The sequence below is a fragment of the Anabrus simplex genome, chromosome 1 (assembly GCF_040414725.1).
Source record: "Anabrus simplex isolate iqAnaSimp1 chromosome 1, ASM4041472v1, whole genome shotgun sequence".
Classification (NCBI taxonomy): domain Eukaryota; kingdom Metazoa; phylum Arthropoda; class Insecta; order Orthoptera; family Tettigoniidae; genus Anabrus; species Anabrus simplex.
Window position 1 is genome coordinate 1,296,858,641 of NC_090265.1, and position 16,908 is coordinate 1,296,875,548.

Below are 16,908 nucleotides of genomic sequence, written 5' to 3' on the forward strand. Positions count from 1 at the left end.
TGTCCTCTCCCAAAGATGTAAGAGATTCAAGAAAACAATCCAATATCCAGCAAATTTTGTGTAATATGTCTATGCCATAGTGCCAAGCCAGTAATAAGTCATTGCACCGTTCAGTCTACTGTAAATCACAGTTTTATGGTACTGAAAATATTAGAAGTTATCAGTTAATTTATGTGACAGCAAAGCAAAGTCACTTCCATACGAGCCATGGAAGCCCTTGGAGGAGTGGGAAGTAAAGGCTTCTATTATCCATAAACTCAGCACATAGTGGGGTATAGCGGTTACCTCTACGCCCGGCCGCCCTTGCCCCCAGGAATAGACCTGCTACTAATGTTCAATGAGGTCTGAGTGAATCTCAGGACCATGTGTATCTCCGGAAAAGGATGTCTCCTTTTTTAAATGTTTCGACTTCCTGACGGGGAATCGTCGGGAATTCTTGGTATCTACTACCTGATGTAAAAGCGATTAAAAGTGGAGTGGCAGCTCCAGAGACTCTCAGCCACAGGGGCCTGTAGCTGAAGCCAAGTCTAGCATAGCCTCCACGAATTTGTGGCAGACTCCTCAATTTCACCAACCTGACCTCCTCTCGTCAACTTCTGTCCTCTTCCGACCCCGTCGAGGCCTAGGATGTCTCATTTTCTCGCCCTTCGCGGCCCTTACCTTTCTTTTACGATATACTCATTTTTCGAAGTGTCGGCTCCCTTCCATTTTACTTACGAATAGTGTTAATAGGGAATGGTTGCCCAGCTGCACTACTTCTTAAAACAACAATGACCAGCACCACCTCCATAAGATCACTTGTTCCCTACCTTCATTTCCAATTATTTTATGTTAATCTTTCGTTCTTCTGTAACAGTTTTAGAAAATAAAGTATTAAGTAGACTTGTATAAGCAACTTGTATTGCATGCAGTAATCGGTGCTAGTCCCTGTTGTATGATAAATAAATAAATAAATAAATAAATAAATAAATAAATAAATAAATAAATAAATAAACGCACAAATAAATAAACAAACAAATCAAAAAGCAAGTCAGCCCCCAGACGACACTGTCTTTTCATCGGTCTGTTTTCAGACCAAATTTGCTTTACGGGAGTGAAAACTGGGTGGACTCAGGACATCTTATTCGCAAGTCAGAAGTAACAGACACAAAAGTAGCGAGAATGATTGCTGGTACAAGCAGGTGGGAACAATGGCAAGAGGGTACTCAGAATGAGAAGAAAAAGTTAGGAATTAACTCTATGGATGAAGCTGCACGCATAAACTGGTTTCGGTGGTGGGGTCATGTGAGAGAAATGAAGGACGATAGGTTACCTAGGAAAATAATGGACTCAGTTACGGAGGGGTAAGAGAAGTAGAGGGACATCAAGACGACAATGGCTAGACTCGGTTTCTAACGATTTAAAGATGTATAGAATTAAAGGAGGCCACAAAACTAGGTAGTAAAGTCACAGAGGCTCGCAGACTGAACGCTGTAAAGTCTACGATATAATGAAGCTGTATGTATGCATGTATAAATAAATAAATTAATTAATTAAACCAAGGGTAGAATTCTCACTCGAAATGTCGATGATGTCAAGAAGGGCATACTGCCCTAAAACTCCCAGCCAAAACCCTGAAGGCTACCACCATCTCGAAAACTCAATTAATTTTAATGTTAGCGAAAGAGAGCTTCTAGAAGTAAGTTTCTTTGATATACAATGTTTAATCCCAAATAAGTTGTTTACCGACCACCATGAAGCAATCACTATGCACGAAAATGAAAGTTGGTAGAGAAACACACTTCGTCCCGCAGTCACTTCAGTCAGCAAACATGATAATGAAGTCCATGCTGAATTAAGCGCGGTGACAACAGAGCCCCCAGGAGTGGGCCCCCAGTCAGACGAGAGCGTACTGTATTACGGATCTACTTTACAGCGTCCTTGGCTATTGTTCGGAGGAGCAGGCCGGATGCTGAACAGCTGGCTCCACCAATTGAAAGCGGAACTGCATCTACATAACAAACATGCAACTATCAAGCAGCTGCATTCAGAGCAGGACGGCCTTTCAACTTGAGAGTGTGCTCGCGGGACAACCGACTGCATGATTAAGATACCATCAGGGTATTGACCTACCAACCGTTCCTCCTGTGAAGAGAGTCAGTTCGAAACAAAAAGGAAGGTATAAAGTCAGCTAACATCTGAACAATCCTTGAGCGAGAACACCTGCAGGCTACTGATAGCCGGGCTGAGCATATCGGACGGTAGATTTCTGGTTTTTTGAGCCCAACCCATCTCAGAACGGTGGTATTTGAAGGTGCCTAAAAACGTCACCCTCGTGCCAGTGAGTTTCCCAGCACGTAAAAGAACTCGTGCGGGACAAATTTCCGGCATCTCGCCGTCTCCAAAATAGTTCAAGTAGATAATGGGGCAAAGAATTATTATTATTATTATTATTATTATTATTATTATTATTATTATTATTATTATTATTATTTCTCCGTTAGGGTCTTCTAGTGACCACGTGACAATATCAATGCTTGATCCTTTGTTGTTCCTTCTTCTTCCTCTAATACTCCATCATCTGCTCACTATGCCTTCTGTTCCTCTCTTCGAACCATTTTTACCCTGTTTTCTTTCCCTCCCGACCTTGGAATCCTTCCATTGTTAACACTTTCTTTCTAAATCTCTCCCTCTCTCTGTTGCTTTTTCTTCCCTTATGTTGTTTCTTTCCAAATCTTTGACTTCATGAATCCAGGTTGTTGTTGACTTCCTTGTTCCAAAGATATTTGAAGATGTGTTTCGTTAACCTGATGTCATTCTTTCTGTATAAATGTCCAAAAAATATCAATCGCCTCTTCCGCATTGTATCTGCTATGTTTTCTATGTTCCGGTATATTTCATCATTACTTCTTGATTTCCAGAGTTCTGTAGTTCTTAGCGGGCCAAGTATTTTCCGTATATTTTTCTTTCCAGTACTTCTAATTTATTCCGCTCGTATATTATTATTATTATTATTACAACCTGAGACAACGTTCAGTGAATAGCCCTGTACTATCAACATAGATGAACAATGCACAACAGTGACCTTACCGTCCTTCGAAATAGTCCCCATAACTATGCACTGCTGAGATCGGCGATATATGTCCAGGAAAATTTGCAAGAAGGCTTCCTCTGGGATGGTGTTCAAAAGCCTCGTCACGTTTCGTTGCATGTCAGGTATATCGTCAAATCTCTTTGCTTTCAAAGCGAATTTGATGCGTGACTTTTCGGCTCTGCCCTTTTTCCGACGAAGGGATCCCGGAGAACGCCATTCCATGCTTTGCCGTTTCGTTTCAGGGTCGTACCTGAGACACCAGGTTTCATCCTCAGTGACGATACAGTTCAAGAAATTTGGTGTCGCATCCGCCGTTGCGACAAAATCCTGTGAAGCCTCTAAACGTGCCTGCTTCTGATCGTCAGTCAAGTGATGTGGCACAAGACGAGAACACGTTTTCCTCTTCCCTAACTTCTGGGTAACGATTTGTCGCACCGAGTCACGGTTAATCTGCAGTTCATCCGCTATCATGCGCACAGTTAATCGCTGATCGTTCATGATTAACGTCCTCACTTTCTCAATGTTTTCGTCACTGACGGGGGTCGCCGGTCTTCCACTACGGGGTTACAAGCTGTCCACTTCATGGCCGTATCGATGAGTATAAACAAAATTTAAAAAGCCACCTAATCGATACTTTATTTTTTGCCTTAGGCAAAATTAAAAATACATTACACACAGAACATGTTTCGACCACTTAGTGGTCATTTTCGGCTGTATATAAATATCTTAGATGAAAACATTTGTACAGTAAGCACATTAAACCTTAAAACTATGTCCCATGGGATCAAAAAACTATTGCTCTAGGTGCTTTAATGGAAGGAGGGGGGGGGGGTTGGGGGTAAGGCAATATGTGTGAAGTATCATCATGAATACGTACCAGCATCGCATGCGTTTCTTTCGTTGTCTTGTCAAGCTTAAAACAAAACTGTATATTGATCTTTTGGTCGTTCATGTTCCTGTTCGCAGTACAGAACCATCGCACTAAACACGCACGGTGTCAAACAACTCTCACACGGCACACACACGATGCTCAACTGAACAACGTTGGGAGCAGGTGGTAAAAACCTGCTGCTACGCAGGTGCAGCGTTGTGTGTCGCTAGTGTTGCCGGATCAACCGTTCTGACTTCATTCACCGAACTTTTTCACAGGTTGTATTATTATTATTATTATTATTATTATTATTATTATTATTATTATTATTATTATTATTTTAAAAAATGCTCAGAAGGTAGTTTCTCTTAAAGTTGGGAGGATTCAAAATATGAATTGCCAAGGAATTCAAACGTGAATTCTTCCAGTTAATTCCATTGACGTTATTTTTGGAGAACAGCCATCGATCAAAAACGTCTCCTAGGCTTGAGATCTCATCCAAATCACTTACCATTAGCGGGAATGGTCAAGCTTACCATTATGGATGTTCTGGCGAAATGGAACAGCACCCGAGTTAGCATTTGTGTTCCAGCCCCGAGGCCTCTACTTTTACAACAAATTATTGTTTGTAAACTACTGCTTTAAACTTAACAATTTGTTTTACGTCGCACCGACACAGATAGGTCTTATGGTGACTATGGAACAGGACAGGGCTAGGAGTGAGGGAAGCGACCGTAGCCTTAATTAAGGTACAGCCTCAGCATTTGCCTGGTGTAAAAATGGGAAACCGCGAAAAAACCATTTTCAGGCTGTCGCCAGTGAGATTCGAACCCACTATGTTCCAAATGCAAGCTGACAGCTACGTGACTCAAACCACGCAGTCACTCAATCGGTTGCTTTAAATTAACAGTGTAGATATTTCATCACATTTCTTTTCGCCTTGATCTATTTTACAGGCAACTGATAAGCCTGTGCGAAAAAATTGAACGATGCTATGTCGAGGTTACGGCCATAAGTTTAGACGGAAGTACCGCGTGGCAGGTATTGTCGAAATGAACTACCTAATCAGAATGACAAAATCTTTTTGAGCGGGCGAGTTGGCCGTGCGGTTAGGAGCGCGCAGCTGTGAGCTTGCAACCGGGAGATAGTGGGTTCGAATCCCACTGTTGGCAGCCCTGAAGATGGTTTTCCGTTGTTTCCCATTTTCACACCAGGTAAATGCTAGGGCTGTACTTACTTAAGGCCACTACCGCTTGCTTCCAACTCCTAGGCCCTTCCTATCCCATCATCGCCATAAGACCTATCTGTGTCTGTGCGAAGTAAAGCCACTAGAAAAAAAATCTTATTGCTGACATTTTATTTCTTAACATACATACATACATATATACATTATGATTATAGACTGTTATGCCTTTCAGCGTTCAGTCTGCAAGCCTCTGTGAATTTACTAAATGCCGCCACAATCCTCGATTTGCAACTAGTGTTGTGGCCTCATTTAGTTCTATACCTCTTTTCTTTAAATCGTTAGAAACCGAGTCTAGCCATCGTCGTCTTGGTTTCCCTCTACTTCTCTTACCCTTCATAGCAGAGTCCATTATTATCCTAGGTAACCTATCATCTTCCGTTCGCCTCACATGACCCCACCACCGAAGCCGGTTTATGCGTACAGCTTCATCCATCGAGTTCATTCCTAAATTAGCCTTTATCTCCTCATTCCGAGTACCCTCCTGCCATTGCTTCCACCTGCTTGTACCAGCAATCATTCTTGCTACTTTCATGTCTGTTAATTCTAACTTATGAATAAGATATCCTGAGTCCACCCACCTTTCCCTCCCGTAAAGCTAAGTCGGTCTGAACAGACCGATGTAAAGATAGTTTCGTCTGGGAGCTGACTTCCTTCTTACAGAATACTGCTGATCGCAACTGCAAGCTCACTGCATTACCTTTACTACACCTTGATTCAATCTCACTTACTATATTACCATCCTGGGAGAACACACAACCTAAATACTTGAAATTATCGACCTGTTCTAGCTTTGTATCACCAATATGACATTCAATTCTGTTTAATTTCTTAACTACTGACATCAAGTTAGTCTACGAGAGGCTTATTTTCATACCATACTCATTGTACCTATTTTCAAGTTCCAAGATATTAGACTGCAGGCTTTCGGCACAGTCTGCCATTAAGACCAAGTCGTCAGCATAGGCCAAACTGCTTACTACATTTCCACCTAACTGAATCCCTCCCTGCCATTTTATACCTTTCAGCAGATGATCCATGTAAACTACGAACAGCAAAGGTGAAAGATTACAGCCTTGTCTAAGCCCTGTAAATACCCTAAACCAAGAACGCATTCTACCATCAATTCTCACTGAAGCCCAATTGTCAACATAAATGCCTTTGATTGATTTTAATAATCTACCTTTAATTCCATAGTCCCCCAGTATAGTGAACATCATTTCCCTCGGTACCCTGCCATATGCTTTCTCTAGATCTACGAAACAAACACAACGTCCTATTCCTCTCGTAGCATTTTTTCAATTACCTGGCGCCTACTGAAAATCTGATCCTGACAGCCTCTCTGTGGTCTGAAACAACACTGGTTTTCATCCAACTTCCTCTCAACGACTGATCGTACCCTTCCTTCGAAGATGCCAGTGAATAGTTTGCCTGGTACACTAATCAATGAGATACCTCGATAGTTGTTGCAATCCTTCCTGTTCCCTTGCTTACAGATAGGTGCAATTACTGCTTTTGTCCAATGTGAAGGTACTTTACCAACACTCCATGCTAATTTAATTACTCTATGAAGCCATTTCATCCCTGCCTTCCCACTATACTTCAACATTTCAGGTCTAATTTCATCTATTCCTGCTGCCTCATGACAAAGGAGTTTATTTACCATCCTTTCCACTTCCTCAAGCATAATTTCACCAACATCATTTTCCTCCTCCCCATGAGCTTGGCTATTTGCAACACCACCAGGATGATTTCCTTTTACATTGAGAAGATGTTCAAAATATTTCCTCTACCTCTCCAGTGATTCCCTGGGATCTATTATGAGTTCACCTGAATTACTCAAAACACTGTTCATTTCCCTTTTCCCTCCCTTCCTAAGATTCTTTATTACTGTCCAGAAAGGTTTTCCTGCTGCTTGACCTAGCCTTTCCAGGTTATTACCAAAATCTTCCATTGACTTCTTTTTGGATTCAACAACTATTTGTTTCGCTCTGTTTCTTTCATCTACGTACAAACCCCTGTCTGCCTCGGCCCTTGTTTGGAGCCATTTCTGATAAGCCTTCTTTTTACGTTTACAGGCTGCTCTCACTTCATCATTCCACCAAGATGTTCACCTTTTCCCATCTTTACACACAGCTGTTCCTAGGCATTCCCTTGCTGTTTCTACTACAGCATCCCTGTATGCCACCCATTCACTTTCTATATCCTGAACCTGCTTACAGTCTACTGTTCGAAACTTCTCACTAATCACATCCATGCATTTCTGTCTAATTTCCTCGTCCTGGAGATTTTCTACCCTTATTCGTTTGCAGACAGATTTCACTTTCTCTACCCTAGGCCTAGAGATACTTGGTTCACTACAGATCAGATAGTGGTCTGTATCATCGAAAAATCCGCGAAAATGTCGTACATTCCTAACAGATTTCCTGAATTCTAAGTCTGTTAAGATATAGTCTATTATGGATCTGGTACCCCTAGCCTCCCATGTGTAGCGGTGAATAGCCTTATGCTTGAAGAATGTATTCGTAACAGCTAAACCCATACTAGCACAGAAGTCCAGCAAACGTTTCCCATTCCCATTAGGTTCCATATCTTCCCCACATTTACCAATCAGCCTTTCGTATCCTTCAGTTCTATTCCCAACTCTCGCATTGAAATCGCCCATTAGCACTATTCTATCCTTGCTGCTGACCCTGACCACGATGTCACTCAATGCTTCTTAAAACTTGTCAACTTCATCCTCAACTGCACCCTCACATGGTGAATACACGTACACAATTCTTGTCCTAATTCTTCCAACTGACAAATCTACCCATATCATTCGCTCATTTACGTGCCTAACAGAAACTATGTTGCGTGCAATGGTATTCCTGATAAAGAGCCCTACCCCATACTCTGTCCTTCCCTTTCTAACACCCGTCAAGTACACTTGACAATCTCCTATCTCTTCCTCATTATCTCCCCTTACCCGAATATCACTTACTCCTAGTACATCCAGATGCATCCTCTTTGCTGACTCAGCCAGTTCTACCTTCTTTCTTGCATAAGCCCCATTAATATTGATAGCTCCCCATCGAATTCCATTTCGTTCGCCAAGTTGTTTCCAAGGAGTCCCTCGCCTGTCAAATGGGAGTGGGTCTCCGTTACTCTCATAGGTCCGAGGCTTGCTTAAAATGTTCTGAGCTCGGTAAATTCATGAAGCAGGATGCTACCCTACTTGCACATAGTCCAAGTGAGGATCTCTCCTCTAACGGGTTATGGACCACCGGTGAATTGTATAGTCCTAGCCGCCTGAGCACAAGGAGGGCCATGACTCAGAATATGTCCTAGATGCCCACTTCCATTCCATAGCAACTGGTATCCCTACTCTCAGGACCACTTACTAGGCCACTCAGCCGTTGCCCATGGTTCACGAACTAGGACGTGACTACAGTAACCCACAAACAAATTTACACATCTTCAAGACGATGTGTTCCAAATCATTCTCTCTCAATAGAACAGTAAATGTACACTACTGGGGATGTGGCAGCCCAGAACTCCCCTCACGATGCTCCCAATAAGTCATTTCACGCTCACCGGGATTCTGATAAGCCGCTCAATACTCTCGAATGAAATTTCGATAATTCTAAAGCCATTTATTATCCACGTGTCACGACATTTTAAGAAAAAAAGAAATGTTCCGCGTTTTTCGCCTCACAGTTATCTCAAATATTCTCTATCTGATTTCTTTGTTGTCCTATACGTGAAGAACCTAGAAAGTCGAATCAAGTGACACCTCATGATGTGCTACCACAACAGAGCAATTTTAACACCTCAAGATGGCAGCACCACTGCATCAACCGATGACGTCATACTGAGGCCAGATTCATGTTGCTATATAGGTACACTGGTCCTTCCTCTTTAAAATGACATACAGAACAATGTCGTCGCACGTGTTGTCTAGAAATGATTTCGACTTCATAACATTCTTGTTTCTGTTACAATCACCGGGGGTGACCACGTAAACATAAATTCGCGTACTCACTCGTGCCCACTGTTCCACTTCTGGAATACTGACTGTAGTAATCTATACAGAATATATGAACATATATTTAGGTTCAAAATATTGTCTAAGATATTCAACAACAATGAACACTACATTATTTAAATGCTGAATGCATTACTACAATGTTTATCTGGTGGCCGCTGTCTAGACTTGCAGGTAATTCAGTTGTTCATCATTTTATGGTAATGATTAGACCTCGGACTTCTAGGTCCTAAAGGATCAACTTTTAAGTCCCTAAACTAGGTTTTAAATATTATCAAACATGTACTAAAATACAGTTTCAGGCATCTACAATACAATATCCGTCAGCAAAAATTGAACTTTAGGTATCTAAAAATATCTAGATCAATTAAAATTACAATAGTTGTAATAAGGAAATGAATACGTACAGTATTATTACTGTATAGTGACAAATACATTAAAATATTACTGTGGTTAGGAGCGGTATTATATAGTCTTAAATTTTCATTTAAATAATTACAGTATAACGAATTCGTCGGCCACCGTAGTCCGCAGTTGGTGAAATAATGTCTATATTATACTAAATTAATTATTTTAGCAATTAATGTACGATCTTTTTTCTTTGATATTGGTTTAACGTCGCACTAACACCTCGCGGTGTAGGGGTAGCGTGCCTGCCTCTTACCCGGAGGTCCCGGGTTCGATTCTCGGCGAGGTCAGGGACTTTTACCTGGATTTGAAGGCTGGTTCGAGGTCCATTCTGCCTACGTGATTACAATTGAGGAGCCATCTGACTGTGAGATGGCGGCCCCGGTCTAGAAAGCCAAGAATAATGGCCGAGAGGATCCGTCTTGCCGACCACACGACACCTCATAATCAGCAGGTCTTCGGCTGAGCAGCGGTCGCTTGGTAGACCATAGCCCTTCGCGGTTGTTGTGGCATTGGGGAGGGGGGGGGGGGGGCACTAACATATCGACGGTATTCGGCGACGGAAGAACTAGCAGTTACCCGCGGCTTCGCCCGATAAAAGTAATCGTTCCTCGCCACTGTACTAAGACATTATCTGAAAATCCCTAAAGCATAAAAACTCACCGAAAATTTGAGTTTCATTTACCCAGAAACTCTTTGTAAACCACGTCTGTGGTGTTTTACTTTTGGAGCTAAGATGAACATGCGACATAGAACTGTAGGCCTACAGGTGAGAAATAGTCTTCTCTCAAGACAAAAAAATAAATAATTATATATATATATATAAAATAACATGTCTTGAGTGACCGACTGACCGACTGACTGACTGACTGACTGACTGACTGACTGACTGACTGATTCATCATCGCTGAGCCCCCCTGTCGGCAGACCTGAAGATGATTTTACATGGTCTCTCATTTTCACACCAGGCAAATGCTGAGGCTGTACCTTGATTAAGGCCAAGGTCGCTTCATTCCCACTCGTAGACCTTTCCTCGTCGCCTTAAGACGAATCTGCGTCCGTGCGACGTAAAGCCAAATGTTTAAAAGAAAGATTTCAATGAATCAACAACCATTCAGAAAGTTCAATAAACAAGACTCTTACGAGTTTCAGAGAGACCGACGAACCGAAATTTTGTCCTACAGGAGTCCTTTTACGTGCCGGTAAATCTATCCATACGAGGCTGAGGCATTTGAGCACCTTCAAATACTATCAGACTGAGCAGAAATCAAACCCTCCTACCTGGGCTCAAAAAGCCACAGCGTAGATCTTGAGCCACTGAGTTTGGCAAAATAAAAATAAAAAACGACTTGTAAACATTCAATATATAAATATCTGTATGTTTGCAAAATATTAACAAATGGAATGGAAGACGAAGCGGAAATAATTTCATTACTCCTGTACCTAATTAGAAGTAATGTAAGGTAAGTTTCTAGGTAATGCGACCACCCTTTCCTTGGCCCGCCTTCTATCAACATATGGTGCTTAAAAAAGGTATTGCATACTGCACTTTTTATTTTGCTGGGTGTTGCACCAAAATGTTCAATGTCACGTTTGTATATGAGAAGATTACAGAAATAACAAAAAAAATTACAGTTAAGTAATAAACTACATTTCTATCAAAACTGAAATATACCGGGCGAGTTGGCCGTTCGGTTAGGGCCTTACAGCTGTGACCTTGCAGACGGGAGACAGTGGCTTTAAGCCCCACTATTGGCAGTCATGAAGAACACCAGACAAATGCTGGAGTTGTACCTTAATTAATGCCACGGTCACTTCCATCCCACTCCTATCCCATCGTCGCCATAAGAGGTGTCAGTGCCACGTAAAGTAAAATTGTAAAACTGAAATCTATCTGGCAAGTAAAACACAAGAAATAAGAGGCTAATTATGTAGTACAAGTACAGTTATTCTTACCTCACTTGAAATGAAAATTTGCCCTCCTGTTTTTTTACTGATACAAAATGTTGGTAATATTGCACGCGGTCCAGTATGGCGTACCCTAGTGGCGTGGAAAAGAAATTACCGTTGCGAGAGGATAGCAACGACATAAAAGATCTTTCATGTCGTTGGAGGAGAGAAAGCAGGAATGAAGTCATCTGCACAGAGTGGTGCGATCTATCAGGGACATTTGGAATTGTTCCTCGAGAGGGGGTTTCTGGTCTCCTGCAACACCTAAGGAGCTGCTCTGGGAGGCGTGCTGAGACTTGATTTTATATTGGAATAATGAGAGGATATCAACAGCACCAATAATGCAAAATAGATGAAACTGCAAAGTGCCAGAGAGAGCTAGGAAGCGAGTAGTCACGGCAAGCCGCTGATAGGGAGAGGTTTACGTGAATAATAATCTCAGGAACAACACGAGGGATCGGCAAAAATGTAATCGTGCACATTCTAAGTGACTGTACATGTGTCAACGATGGGCACAGCAGCAAGTAGCTGAAACAAAAGCCATGTTGTTCGAATGCGACATACTGTGCATTCATATCACACAGAGTGTACATAAACCTTATCAGCTTGTATACTGTAAATAAATAGCACCGACTTCTTCGAAATCGAATTAAACAAATAATCTGCAATAAGAAATTTTATTACTTCCAACATCGATAGCATAAACGTCGCTAACACCAGGCGACATCCCTGATCAATACGTGCTGTCAAACCGTTTCTGCATCTGTTTCCTAACTGGTTAATGTTTTGACAGGTCGTAAGTGTAGTAATCACACGAACTCGACGAAATATTATGATTGTATTTTCACTTGGGTATGAATAAAGATTTTCCAGATTTCGTTAAAGTTACTCCCCCATAAAAATGGATCGTAACGGTATTTACGCCCTCCCGGCAGAAAGGTCGCTGGCCTGTGAGCAAGAGCACTCGGGGAGGCAATGAAATAGCTATGAAGTGGTCCGCGGTCTTTTCATCCACGGATCTTTTGAATGGCAGGCTTTCCTCCCCTATTGAGTGAGCGTGCACGTCAGGAAGGCGTAGGGATTTACTCTTAAATGAGTATCGAAGATGGGACGTCCTCACATATAATCCGCGCGGCGTGACACCGGTATTCGCTCCACAGAAAAAAATAAAAAATTCTGGAATCTAAGGGATAAAATTCCTTCGTACGACCCTGGACTCCTAACTGGAGACCTCAGATGAAATCCAAACGCTCTCATACAAATTTATAGCAAGCTATATTAGGTACAGCAATGGAATCTTAGCCCATATTTCAATCACACCATCGCACTGTTGATTCATTTTGGGGAAAGCGACATGGAAGAAATCTGGTTTATTCAGAAAGTCACAACATTCAGTGTTGCCTCGCCTGAGTGTACATCATCTAGTAAGTGGCTCTCTCTTAAGTGCCTAGTCATTGTATCTATTAATCTAACTTCCATTTCATTTTCATCAGTATTGAAAAAATGAAATGGCGTATGGCTTTTATCGTCGGGAGTGTCCGAGGAAAAGTTCGGCTCGCCAGATGCAAGTCTTTCGATTTGACTCCCGTAGGCGACATGCGTGTCGTGATGAGGATGAAATGATGATGAAGACGGCACATACACACCAGCCCCCGGGCCAGCGAAATTCACCAATTATGGTTAAAATTCCCGACCCTGCCGTGAATCGAACCCGGGACCCTTGTGACCAAAGGCCAGCACGCTAACCATTTAGCCATGGAGCCGGACTTCATCAGTATTATAAAGATAGGATGTAATTGGTTTTATGTTCACTTCTACCTTCCGGCTTTCCGCCTTGTTCAGATTATCCGCTCAGCACGTGCTGACTGACTTGAAAAGCCCGTGTAAACATATATTGTGATACCTTAATAATTTCTACACTCTGACACAGAAATGAGCGGACATTTGTACGGAAGAATCGGCGTCAAAATGTACCATATCTCAACCCGTGCCATGATCTCTCGTAATAAAATATTCCTAGTCTTGTTCTTTACTATAATTTGTCAAACACAATGTCAGTAAACCTGCACAGTTCTATTACGTTAACAAAAACTAACAAGCAGAGTATTTGTGCAATATGTAGCGAATGTTATTACTTAAACTCGTTCTAAAAGCACAGAAGTGGACATTTTTAATGACAAACTGTGTATAAATCCCCATGCCTTAACTAGCAAAGTAATATCTATGGCTCTTTAAACATGGCTTCAATGACCAAGACGGTACAAAAGTATCAGGAACTCCGTTATAGACTTTATACCTTTCAGTATTCAATCTGCAAACCTCCGTTAATTAACTAAACACGTCCACAATCCTCTATTTGTAACTAACTCTGCCGCCTCGTCTAGTTCTATACCGTTTATCTCTAAATCATTAGAAACTGAATCTAACCATCGTCGCCTTGGTTTTCCGCTACTTCTCTCACTTCCATGATCGAGTCCATTATTTTCCTACGTAACCTATCTTCGTCCACTCGCCTCACATGAACCCACCATCTTCATCCATCGAGTTAATTTCTAACTTAACCTTTATCTCCTCATTTCGAGTACACTCCAGCCATTGTTATCACCTGTTTTACCAGTGACTAGTCTCACTACATCCATGTCCGTTACATCTAACTTAAGACTACAAAAACTATTCTTACCGTATAGATAACAGTAATTTCACAATAATCTGGTAATCTCATAATGCAATAATAACGACAATGTTAGTAATTCCACAACTACAGTCAGTGTGAAAGAGACCAAATTTCTTGATAATGTCATCAACGAATGAAACGAACCCGATAGCAAACAAAAAATTACCAATGAAGTATTCGACATAGCCGTTTTTATGTCTACAATACTAGATTATTCACTTTTTTTTTGCAAGTTGCTTTACGTCGCACCGACACAGATAGGTCTTATGGCGACGATGGGACAGGGAAGGGCTAGGAGTAGGAAGGAAGCGTCCGTGGCCTTAAGTAAGATACAGCCCCAGCATCTGCCTGGTGTGAAAATGGGAAACCACGGGAAACCACGGGAAACCATCTTCAGGGCTGCCGACAGTGGGGTTCGGACGCACTATCTCCCGAATACTGGATACTGGCCGCACTTAAGCGATTGCAGCTATCGAGCTCTGTCATTTTCTTTTTCACTTATTACAGTACCGATTTCATCATTTGGTATAGACCACCAATCTTTCACTCCCGTACAACCAAGTCGGTCTGAAAACAAACTGGTGTTAAGCTAGTTTCGTCCAGGAGCTGAGTTCTTTATAGAATACAGTTGATCGAGCCCCGGCATGTAAAAGAACTCCTACGCAGCAACATTCCAGCATATTACAATTATGCTTGACAATGAATGACAATTTGCTAATGATTTGCTACTCACAAAAATGCCTTGTCCTCACAGTTGGTTTCAGCTAGATGTCTTTACCTGGAATAGGAGATGGTTCGTAATCTTGATTGATAGATTTCAACTTACATTTTCACTTCGCTTTTCACGCACTACAGTAAATTTACATAGCAGTTCAATACAGTCGGTTTCGAACTACATCACAACGGGCTATCACAACGCATGACTGCTGTGTACTTGGTTCAACTCCGGACAAGACCGATAACTCGCACAATCAACTCACATGACCGCTCCACAAACTGACGTCTCAGCTCACGGCTCGTAACCGACTATTGTCCGACTCGTTGGCTGAATGGTCAGCGTACTGGCCTTCGGTTCAGAGGGTCATGCGTTGGATTTCTGGCCGGGTCGAAGATTTTAACCTTCATTGGTTAATTCCAATGGCTCTGGGGCTGGGTGTTTGTGCTGGCCCCAACTTCCCTCCAACTCACAAACCACACACAACACTATCCTCCATCACAATAACACGCAGTTAACTACACATGGCAGATGCCGCCCACCTTCATCGGAGTGTCTGCCTTGCAAGGGCTGCACTCGGCTAGAAATAGCCACACGAATTTTTTTTTTTAAAAAGACTATTCAACACTCACTACAATAACATAATGCAATAACAAAATAACAACCTGTTTTATATATCTGGTGATAAGTTCTAGTATCCTCGGGATACGACCAGAATATGAATGTTCTAGTCTCACCTTCTAGAAAATTCACGGAGACACCAGACGAAGTGGACATGGAAGCCAAGGTCGTCACATGCTCTCGGACCGACTGGTTGCTTTCCAGCCTGACTTAATCATCCATTTCAAAAAATATCGAAGGGGGATGGGGGATGGTGGTAGGAGGGCTTACAGTCACATTATTACGTGACAGTATGGATAACAACAGATGAGTTGGCTTCACCGTAGGGGTGGTGAAGCTGAAAGCTCACATTTTGGAGAAGTGCGTTCTAACCCCACCGTCGCTAGTTTGGATTATTTTTTGTTGTCCCATTTTCAAATCTAGTATATGGAAGGGGTATGTATATAATGTAATTAAGACTACGACAGCTAATTTCCCAGTCCTAGCCCTTTTCTATTCCAGGTCGTCGAAAACCTATCAATCAATCAATCAATCAATCAATCAATCAATCAATCAATCAATCAATCAGTACTGATCTGCATTTAGGGCAGTCACCCAGGTGGCAGATCCCCTATCTCTTGCTTTCCTAGCCTTTTCTTAAATGCTTGCAAAGAAATTGGAAATTTACTGAACATCTCCCTTGGTAAGTTATTTCAATCCCTAACTCTCATTCCTATAAACGAATATTTGCCCCAATTTGTCATCTTGAGTTTCAACTTTACCTTCATATTGTCATGTGGAACGCTTCACGATTTTGCTTGTCATCCTCGCGCAGGGGCCATGCTAATCTTCTCTGTATCGTTCCAATGTTAGTATATGTACCGCCGATGCGAGTATATGTTAGTGCGACGTGAAAATAATTCAGATAAGAGGTTTGAACAAGATATCTGGTCGTAGCTTTTTACTACTCTCTGCATCCTGAATCTAAGCTCGTTTGAAATCGGCTACAGCTGATCTCCATAAATAACCAGATAAAGCCATTGTGCCAGTTGTAACTGAAAACCTCATAACACATCGCGTGCTCGCGTCTTGCGTATGTGGTGTCAGCAGTGAAATATTGTGGCCACACTTAGTTTGGCAGCACTGTGTGCATGTGGCGTGTAAATGTGGACTCCATCATGGAGATACAGCAGGACGCGCACATTAATTGTTTTGTAGCGTGCTCTAGCGGGGAAAGATTTGTATTCCGCAGAAAAGTACGGAATACAAGGTCCTGGAGGTGTCTCCAAATCTAGAAGCTTTCTAATCCACAATCATATGTCCATTTTGTGGTTTGCTGGAATATTA

The 16,908-nt window shown here is 41.9% G+C and overlaps 1 non-coding gene across 1 annotated transcript; it reads right to left on the reverse strand.

Annotated features, from left to right (window-relative positions):
• Positions 1 to 16,351: 16,351 nt before the first annotated feature.
• Positions 16,352 to 16,458, reverse strand: LOC136859309 (U6 spliceosomal RNA). Its single transcript, XR_010858955.2, has one exon. It is a non-coding gene; the product is annotated as a U6 spliceosomal RNA (small nuclear RNA).
• Between the last annotated feature and the right edge of the window lie 450 nt (positions 16,459 to 16,908).